Source organism: Perissodus microlepis, chromosome 18, assembly GCF_051167445.1.
Source record: "Perissodus microlepis isolate ML-2025 ecotype Zambia chromosome 18, ASM5116744v1, whole genome shotgun sequence".
Classification (NCBI taxonomy): Eukaryota; Metazoa; Chordata; class Actinopteri; order Cichliformes; family Cichlidae; genus Perissodus; species Perissodus microlepis.
In genome coordinates, this window is record NC_140478.1 from 3,160,557 (window position 1) to 3,169,988 (window position 9,432).

The window sequence follows — 9,432 nt, forward strand, 5'->3', positions numbered from 1 at the left end:
GTCTCTCCTAACAAGACCAGGTTTCCTCCAGAAGGTTTGCCAATTATCTATGAAGCCCACATCGTTTCTGGGACACCACTCAGACAGCCAGCAATTTAAGGAGAACATGCGGCTAAACATGTCACTCCTGGTCTGATTGGGGAGGGGACCAGAGAAAACTACAGAGTCCGACATTGTTTTAGCAAAGTTGCACATCGATTCAATATTGATTTTAGTGACCTCCGATTGGCGTAACCGGGTGTCATTACTGCCGACGTGAATTATGATTTTACTGAATTTACGTTTACCCTTAGCCAGCAGTTTTAAATTTCCTTCAATGTCGCCTGCTCTGGCCCCTGGAAGACAATTGACTATGGTTGCCGGTGTCTCTAGCTTCACATGTCTGAGAACAGAATCACCAATTACCAGAGTTTGACCCCCGGCGGGTGTGTCACCGAGTGGGGAAAAACGGTTAGACACATGAACGGGTTGGTGGTGTACCTGGGGCTTCTGTTTAGGACTATGCTTCCTCCTCACCGTGACCCAGCCGCCCTTTTTCCCCAGCTGCTTGGGGTCTGCCGGGGAACAGCTAGCGGGGCCTACGCTATCTTTGGCTGCACCAGCTACAGGGGCCTGGCTAGCTACGGGTGAATGAAGGGTGCGAAGCCGAGTCTCCAATTCCGTAATCCTGGCCTCCAGAGCTGCAAATATGCTACATTTGTTACAGATATCATTACTGCTAAAGGAGGCCGAGAGTCCCAGATTTAAACCTAGTGGGAGTTTCCCCCCACAGAGGGACAAAAGGACCCCCTGATGATCCTCTAATCACCTGAGCCAAGGTGTGAAACTGGGTGTGGGTCCCAATCACCCTGCGTTTCGGGTGAGCTCATTGTGAAACCTGGCCACACCTTATCATGCGAATTCCTGAGGTCAGATGGCCCAGGATGTGAGTGGGCGTTAAGGCATCTGGGGAGGGAACTCAAAACTGGATTATAGATGGCAGACAGTTGGTGTCGTAAACCCCCGCCTCTGTTCAAAGATGGTCGCTCACAGTGGACATTAAATCTGGGACTCCCCACCATTTGAGTATCATCAGGGGGGTCCTTTTGTCCCTCTGTGGGGGATACTCCCACTAGGTTTAAATCTGGGACTCTCCACCATTTGACCTTAGAACTGAAGAAGCTTCTCGGATGAGAGGTGAAACGTCTTCAAGTAACTTAAAGAAGTCCAGACGCTTTTCTTTGCAAGCTCCTTTGACTACGATGACCTGGATGACTGAGAACCTTCACAGACTTAGTCAGATTATGTTCAGCCCTGTACTCACCTGTTTCCAATCATTGTCATCATTCAACCTGTGTATTTAAGTTCCTCGGTTTCACCAGGTCTTTGTCGTGTCATTGATGTGATGTTGTCTTGCCGTCATTCCTGTGCCAGTCATTCAGCCAGCCAGCCCTTCATCTCATGTTGGGTTTGTCCACTTTTTATAATAAACACGGCTTTCAGTTTGTCACTCCTCAACGAGTCCTGCGTTTGAGTCCTTTTTTCCCTCGCTCCACACCACGACTCCTGACAGAATGACACGACCCGTGTTACAAAGACGCGCTTGGGACTCAGCGGACTCGGACCTGTTCGAGCGGCAGGAGGCAGCGCTCTCCTGCTGGGCGGAGGAACTCAGGGGGAAACAGCAGCTCTTCGCCGAAAGAGAGCACGTCTTCGAGGGGACTCGCTTGGCTCTGGGCGGGCCTCGGAGACGCCGCGTTTTCCCATCTGCTGCCTCACCTGCACCGGAGTATTCGCCTCAGAGAGTGGGCGTCTCTCGCCGCGCTTCGGCCGCTCCCTCTCTCGCCGCTCCGCTCCTCGCTCACCCACCGCCCGCCTCATTCATCGCACCTTCCACCTCGCCAGGGCGCCGCAACTCTGCCTCCCATCTCGCCTCGATGGAGGCTCCGTCGCTCGCCGCGCCTGCTACTACATCTAAGCGTAGGCGAGGTTCACGCCGCCACCGCGTTTCCTGTTCGGAGCAGCAGCATCCGGTGGTGAGCGAAACTGACTTTTTTCTTTCACCTCGCCATAATCCAGAGACTGTTCACCACCCACCTAAGCCAAAGACTGTGTACTATGATTATATTCTGGACTACCCAATTAATACTCACCATCCTGCCTCCAAAGAGACTATTCCACCATCACAAGCCACTGCTAAAGGCATTATCCCCGCTAAACCTGATAGTTTCTCCCATTCCCTCATTATTTCCTCACCCATCACTCAGCCACTTCCTGCCAGCACGGTGGCCCAGATTCGGCCTTCCCCTTCACCTGTTTCACCTTCTCAGGTGAAGGCAGCTAAGGCTCAGCCTGTCCCTGTAGCACCCCCACCTGTGCCAGCTCCCAGGACGAGAGCAGCTGTGACCCAGTCTGTCTCCACACCCGTTCCTGTTTCTCGGGTGGGGGTGACTGGTGTCCAGCCACCTCCCGTGCCTGTCCCAGCGCCCAGGCTGAGGGCAGCCAGAACCCAGCCTGACCTCGCTAGAGGCTCGGAAGAGCTAGCCTCTCCACCTGTCACTCCACCACTTCATCCACCTCCTGATCCTGCCTTTCATGCACTAGGACTATCCCTAGTTAGGCTAGCTGACCTGTCCCCTGCTCAGGCACCAGCTTTACTAGCCCAGGCTGCAGCGTTGTCACCATCTTTAGCTCTGCCCGTAGCTCCGCCAGCCTTAGCTCAGCCATTAGACTCGCCAACCTCTGTTCATCCACTAGCCTCCCCCATAAAACCAGCTTCTTGCTTAAGTGAAAATAAATGGATGGTGTTTTTTTGCGCTAGTAAAGTTGTGGAGTTGTATTTTGTCTCGCATCAATTATATCGTCAGTTATATCGTTATCGCAAATTTTCAAATATATATCGTGATAAATATTTTTGGCCATATCGCCCTGTTCTAGTTCATATCACTCTTTATAGCCTATTAGTTTCATTTTCGATGCACTCCGAGGTCATAGCAAATTAGAACAAACATCCTACTGAGTGATTTTGCAGAACTACCTTCTATTTCTAGAGTTGCTAATTATTTGGCATTATTGCAGCAAACCAGCCTATGAAATGGATGAAACATCATGACTGGGTTCCAGCGCTACACAAGGGACCTGCTTCAAACATACCACCATGCCAATCAGATTACTTCTTCCATGTGAGGGTGAAGAGGTGACCCTTCTGGATAAGATGGTGAAGGTTTGCTGCGTTTGTTTGTAGTAGTAACACCAGGGAAAAATTAAACTTGCTCCTGTTAAATATTCTTAAGTCTTTTGCTGTATAAATAGCGGTATTTTTTTTTTTTCAAAAGATACAGTAAATAAAGTAATGTTAGTAGTGGGTGATATCATGTAAACACTGTCATGATTTGGTGTAAACATTTTGTCATTTGTAAACTATAAATGACATGGATTCTACACTGTTACTGATGTGGTGTTCTATAAAGTGGTTTTAATGAAATAAAAAAAAGAGGCAAAAATGAGTTTGTTTCTTTATTCAACTTTTGAACAGTGGTACTCAGTCAGTACATATTCAGTAAATGCAAATTATTTACATGGCAGTGCACTACAGGCATAAATCTAGACCCCTAGATAAAACATTATGGCATTATAGCAGTGACAACTCCTCCATAGTAGCAGGTGGGATTTTTCTTTTTTGAGGACGGCTCCTTTTACCTTTCAATACGGATGGTCTGTTTATGTTTTGATCAAGAGCCTTTTTTTGGGCAGCTGCAGAGTAGAAGTCTATCTTATGGCCAACCTCTGGCTGTATCTTGGTCATATTACCCAGCAAAACCCAGTATGCAGGTTCATCTGTAACAGTCCTTGTGCCACAGATCAACACTGTTGCTTCTACATTAAACAGAAGAGCAGGGACATGGGTGCAGGTCTCCGTGACTCCGGCCATACAGGTGCAGTGGGCGGCTTCAACCTTCCCTGTGATGCTCACAGTGACCCATGGCTGCAATGCTGGTTCATTCAGTCTTTGAGAGTGCAGTACCTGAAACGCACACAAACTTCATTTAAAGACAAGAACTATGAGCCAAGGCCGACATAAATGTGTTTTATCTACTTTATCATAAATGTAACAAAGTGTTTAGACAGTTAGCACATGTAATTTTTCATTTTATTATGCATCCATCTATAGAACGCTGCATGTTATAGTGTAAATCTGCCTGTTCTCTCTCAGAAACCTGCCTGCAGAAAATAAACCTAAAGTATGTAATGCAAGGATGTCTTCACTTTCAAAATGGAGAAAGCATAAAGTGACCATTATGAATCACTTAATATGATAAGGAGATTCTGCAGGTCATTAATCAATGTATATGTAAGGCAGTGACTGGAATAAGTCACAAGGTGTCGCTGTTGAGCTGCATATGTATGGTAGATCTAAGCAATTTTGACTATTTGTCCTCTGCAGGACACCGTAGTTCAGATTTCTCGTTCGCGCGGGCGCCATCTTGGTTCAGTGTTTACTGTGATTTGCAAAGGGCCAGCAGCAGAGTTGGAGTGGTGTTTGCCCCAGCATCTGAATAAACGGCGCAGTCCGAGCCACAAATTGAACGCCTGTGTCCGACTGGTCTCTGCTGCAGCAAGACAGCTCATAACGTTTTAACAGTGTCTCCCTGTCCTCATACTTCTATATCATCTTCTATAATAGATAACTATCATTGTAATCTACACTACAGCTCAGAAGTTTGAAGTCAATTAGAAACATCTTATTTTGAAAAAATACTCAAATTCTTTTTCATTTTTTGTAAATTAGTCAGAAATATAAAGAAATTTCAATGTTTAAAACTCACATTGATCACAAATTGTGATTGATGTTGGATAAAATATCTACAGGTGTACAGATGCCCATTTATAGTCATTATAGCTACTGTGTACATTATATTACCCAGCCTCAGTTTATCCTGTTAAATCTCAACTTATTAGTGACCAAAACCTTTTTCCAAAGACATCAGCACAAACCAAAATCATTGTGCAGATTAACAACAGTAAATTTGCACGGTTTGTAATGGATCATCCCATTTTTGCTTTATAATCGCCTTAAATCAAATTTGCACCTGGTTTATAACCATGTGATCTGTCCATACAGGAGTGATTGATACTAAAAATGGGCCCATGTATAACTGTGAAGACATTTCCTAACACATCATGAGTGATTATACATGTTTGATTCATTAAAAACACATCCGTGAAAACATTACTGGCAAACTTCATCTAATATTACATTAAAGCAAATGTAAATTTATAATTAAAACAAGAATGTTTCAATCTGACCACAAACTTTTGAGCAGTAGCGTGTATTGTGTACATGTGTCTGTATCTGATCAGGATTGTTTTAGTTGTGTCTATCATCAAAAATTGAGTTGAGTGTTTTAATTACATTCACAAAATCTGCCTAACAAGTCCACTTTATTGCGTGCTCATTTTCTCCTACTACTGGCTCATAGGTGTCTAACTTTATGCATGCTTCCTAATCTGTCACGCTCATCAGTGGCTCATGGTTGCTTAAGGCCCATGTCTGTACTTGACCACAGAGGCAGAGCATCATTCAATCCTGCCAACTGCCTATCTAGGGAGCATTTCAAGGATGACAGACTCCACTTTCTCTGCAGCAAGACAGCTCATAACGTTTTAACAGTGTCTCCCTGTCCTCATACTTCTATATCATCTTCTATAATAGATAACTATCATTGTAATCTACACTACAGCTCAGAAGTTTGAAGTCCATTAAAAACATCTTATTTTGAAAAAATACTCAATTCTTTTTCATTTTTTGTAAATTAGTCAGAAATATGAAGAAATTTCAATGTTTAAAACTCACATTGATCACAAATTGTGATTGATGTTGGATAAAATATCTACAGGTGTACAGATGCCCATTTATAGTCATTATAGCTACTGTGTACATTATATTACCCAGCCTCAGTTTATCCTGTTAAATCTCAACTTATTAGTGACCAAAACCTTTTTCCAAAGACATCAGCACAAACCAAAATCATTGTGTAGATTAACAACAGTAAATTTGCGAGGTTTGTAATGGATCATCCCATTTTTGCTTTATAATCGCCTTAAATCAAATTTGCACCTGGTTTATAACCATGTGATCTGTCCATACAGGAGTGATTGATACTAAAAATGGGCCCATGTATAACTGTGAAGACATTTCCTAACACATCATGAGTGATTATACATGTTTGATTCATTAAAAACACATCTGTGAAAACATTACTGGCAAACTTCATCTAATATTACATTAAAGCAAATGTAAATTTATAATTAAATCAAGAATGTTTCAATCTGACCACAAACTTTTGAGCAGTAGTGTGTATTGTGTACATGTGTCTGTATCTGATCAGAATTATTTTAGTTGTGTCTATCATCAAAAATTGAGTTGAGTGTTTTAATTACATTCACAAAATCTGCCTAACAAGTCCACTTTATTGCGTGCTCATTTTCTCCTATTACTGGCTCATAGGTGTCTAACTTTATGCATGCTTCCTAATCTGTCACGCTCATCAGTGGCTCATGGTTGCTTAAGGCCTATGTCTGTACTTGACCACAGAGGCAGAGCATCATTCAATCCTGCCAACTGCCTATCTAGGGAGCATTTCAAGGATGACCCAAATCCAACACAAACTTACACAACGCAGAGTCCGGGGTGTAGGGAGGCCCCTGCACTGGTTGGGTTACATATACAATTAAAATAAAATGTATTTTTAGTGACACAAGATACAAATATTGAAGCAAGATGTATAATTAGAATTATTTATAATAAATCTGAATAAATTATTGCAATTTCTTTAACCATAAAGAATAACTAAATCCTTCAGGCAATGTCACATCAATGCACTGAACTCACTGTTATCCCTCTAACAGCCTTCACATGTTCTCACTGTAATTTCCCCTCATGAATGAATTTATGCTGCACTAATCTGAATGTTTGGAGGGAAATCAAACGCATTTCTCATGCAGTACTCGAGCTGACTTACCTTTGTTTGAATGACGACTTGTACGCGCTGACTCCACAGACAAGGTACGAAAATATATCAGGCTACGTCAATAGCGCTAGGTGTTCGGGGTTTCTACTCCACGGCCGTATGTCATACGGGTCCACATTTCCAATGCACGCTATTTCTGCAAGTACCGCTGCTTCTGCTGACCGCGAAGGCTGGGTCCTCAGGAGGATACAGCCCATGAATTTGGACACGACATCTGGCTGGGCCGCGCTATGAATTCTGGGATATAGTAGGCCACGAAGGACACACCCGACCCATCCTTCAAATTCGGGGAAAAGGAAGACGCATTTGTCGGCTGCATTCGGAGGAGACAGCCTTCGGCGCGTCGCTGTGACGTAATCGGTCTACAAATGCGGCCTCAGGAGGATGCAGCCCATGAATTTGGACACGACATATAAACGGGTCTCTCCGTTCTCCCATCATCCTTTGCTTACACATGTTGCGTCTGATTGGTTAGAGCCAGTGTTGCCAACTTAGCGACTTTGTCGCTATATTTAGCGAGTTTTCAGACTTTTTTTTCTAAAAAAAGTCGCTAAAAAGGAGGAGCAGGGTTGGAATTGTGACATTAAAAAAAACAATAATTGCTAAAAGAAATTTAATTTGTAGTTCTAAATAAACTCTAAATGCATTTAGGACGTTTTTTACTCACTTTATGTCTCTTCCACGATGTTATTTCTCTCTCCAACAACATAGGTTACAATTAGATTAGCATGACCAATTATGCAAATTAGGTGATGACGTCATGTAGCAACTTCTAGCGACTTTTAGGACAACCAATAGCGATTTTCCTTACTGAGGAGTTGGCAACACTGGTTAGAGCTGAGCGCATCCAAAACTAACAGGAGTGGTGAATAAAACTATAAATGTGTTTTGCGTGTGAAATAAAAATAATAAACCTAACAAAGGATTATGTACGTTAAATCTGCGCACTTTCAGATCATGAATCACTTTGGAAAACACTGTGTGATGGCCACAACATGAAGCGATTTTATTGTTGAATTATCAGTGATACTTTCATGTGTTTTTGTTGAGAAATGTTAACGATGTCATTAAAAGAAAGCTTTAAATTAGGGAGAAAAACACGTCGGGGGAGAGGGTCCCCGGTTCTCCAGTTAGATTGTACTTCACAGCATCATGTTTCACGTTGACGGGGTTATTATTGGAGTAAATGGATGGCTGGAGCCTCTGCTCGAAGCGTCTCCTATCGCCGCGAGCGAGTTCATATTGGAATGAATTGACAACCCACAGCGTCTCATAAAAACTTGGAAGGGTACCTTTACCGTCAGCATGGGAAGTTAAGGGATGTGACAAATCGTCAGTATTTTACGCGTCGGGAGTGAGAACGGGTTGGATTTAGATACATGAAAGTAATTTTGTGCTGTCGCTTGCATTTATGTACTGTCGCATACATTAAGCCTAATTATTGCCTGAGACTATTCTTGTTAAATGATGAAAAACTCAAAGGCACATTTCAGCAGTGGATCTGTGTGAAATCAGCAACTTGCAAAAATAAATCTGAATGTGGGCTATTGATTCTAAAAACAGAAATTGCAAAGAAAGTTCAACACTTACTAAAAGTGCAATTAAATCATCTCAGCAGCTTTACTCATGAAATTATTGCAGTTAGCTGAATTCATATATTGTATATATATTGTATATATATATATATATATATATATATACACAGTGGCTTGCAAAGGTATTTGCCCCCCTTGAACTTTTCCACATTTTGTCACATTACAGCCACAAACATGAATCAATTTTATTGGAATTCCACGTGAAAGACCAAAACAAAGTGATGTACACGTGAGAAGTGGAACGAAAATCATACATGATTCCAAACATTTGTTACAAATAAATAACTGAAAAGTGGGGTGTGCGTAATTATTCAGCCCCCTGAGTCAGTACTTTGTAGAACCACCTTTTGCTGCAGTTCCAGCTGCCAGTCTTTTAGGGTCTGTCTCTACCAGCTTTGCACATCTACAGACTGAAATCTTTGCCCATTCTTCTTTGAAACAGCTCCAGCTCAGTCAGATTAGATGGGCAGCGTTTGTGAACAGCAGTTTTCAGATCTTGCCACAGATTCTCGATTGGATTTAGATCTGGACTTTGACTGGGCCATTCTAACACATGGATATGTTTTGTTTTAAACCGTTCCATTGTTGCCCTGGCTTTATGTTCAGGGTTGTTGTCCTGCTGGAAGGTGAACCTCCGCCCCAGTCTCAAGTCTTTTGCAGACTCCAAGAGGTTTTCTTCCAAGACTGCCCTGTATTTGGCTCCATCCATCTTCCCATCAACTCTGACCAGCTTCCCTGTCCCTGCTGAAGAGAAGCATCCCCAGAGCATGATGCTGCCACCACCATATTTGACAGTGGGGATGGTGTGTTCAGAGTGATGTGCAGTG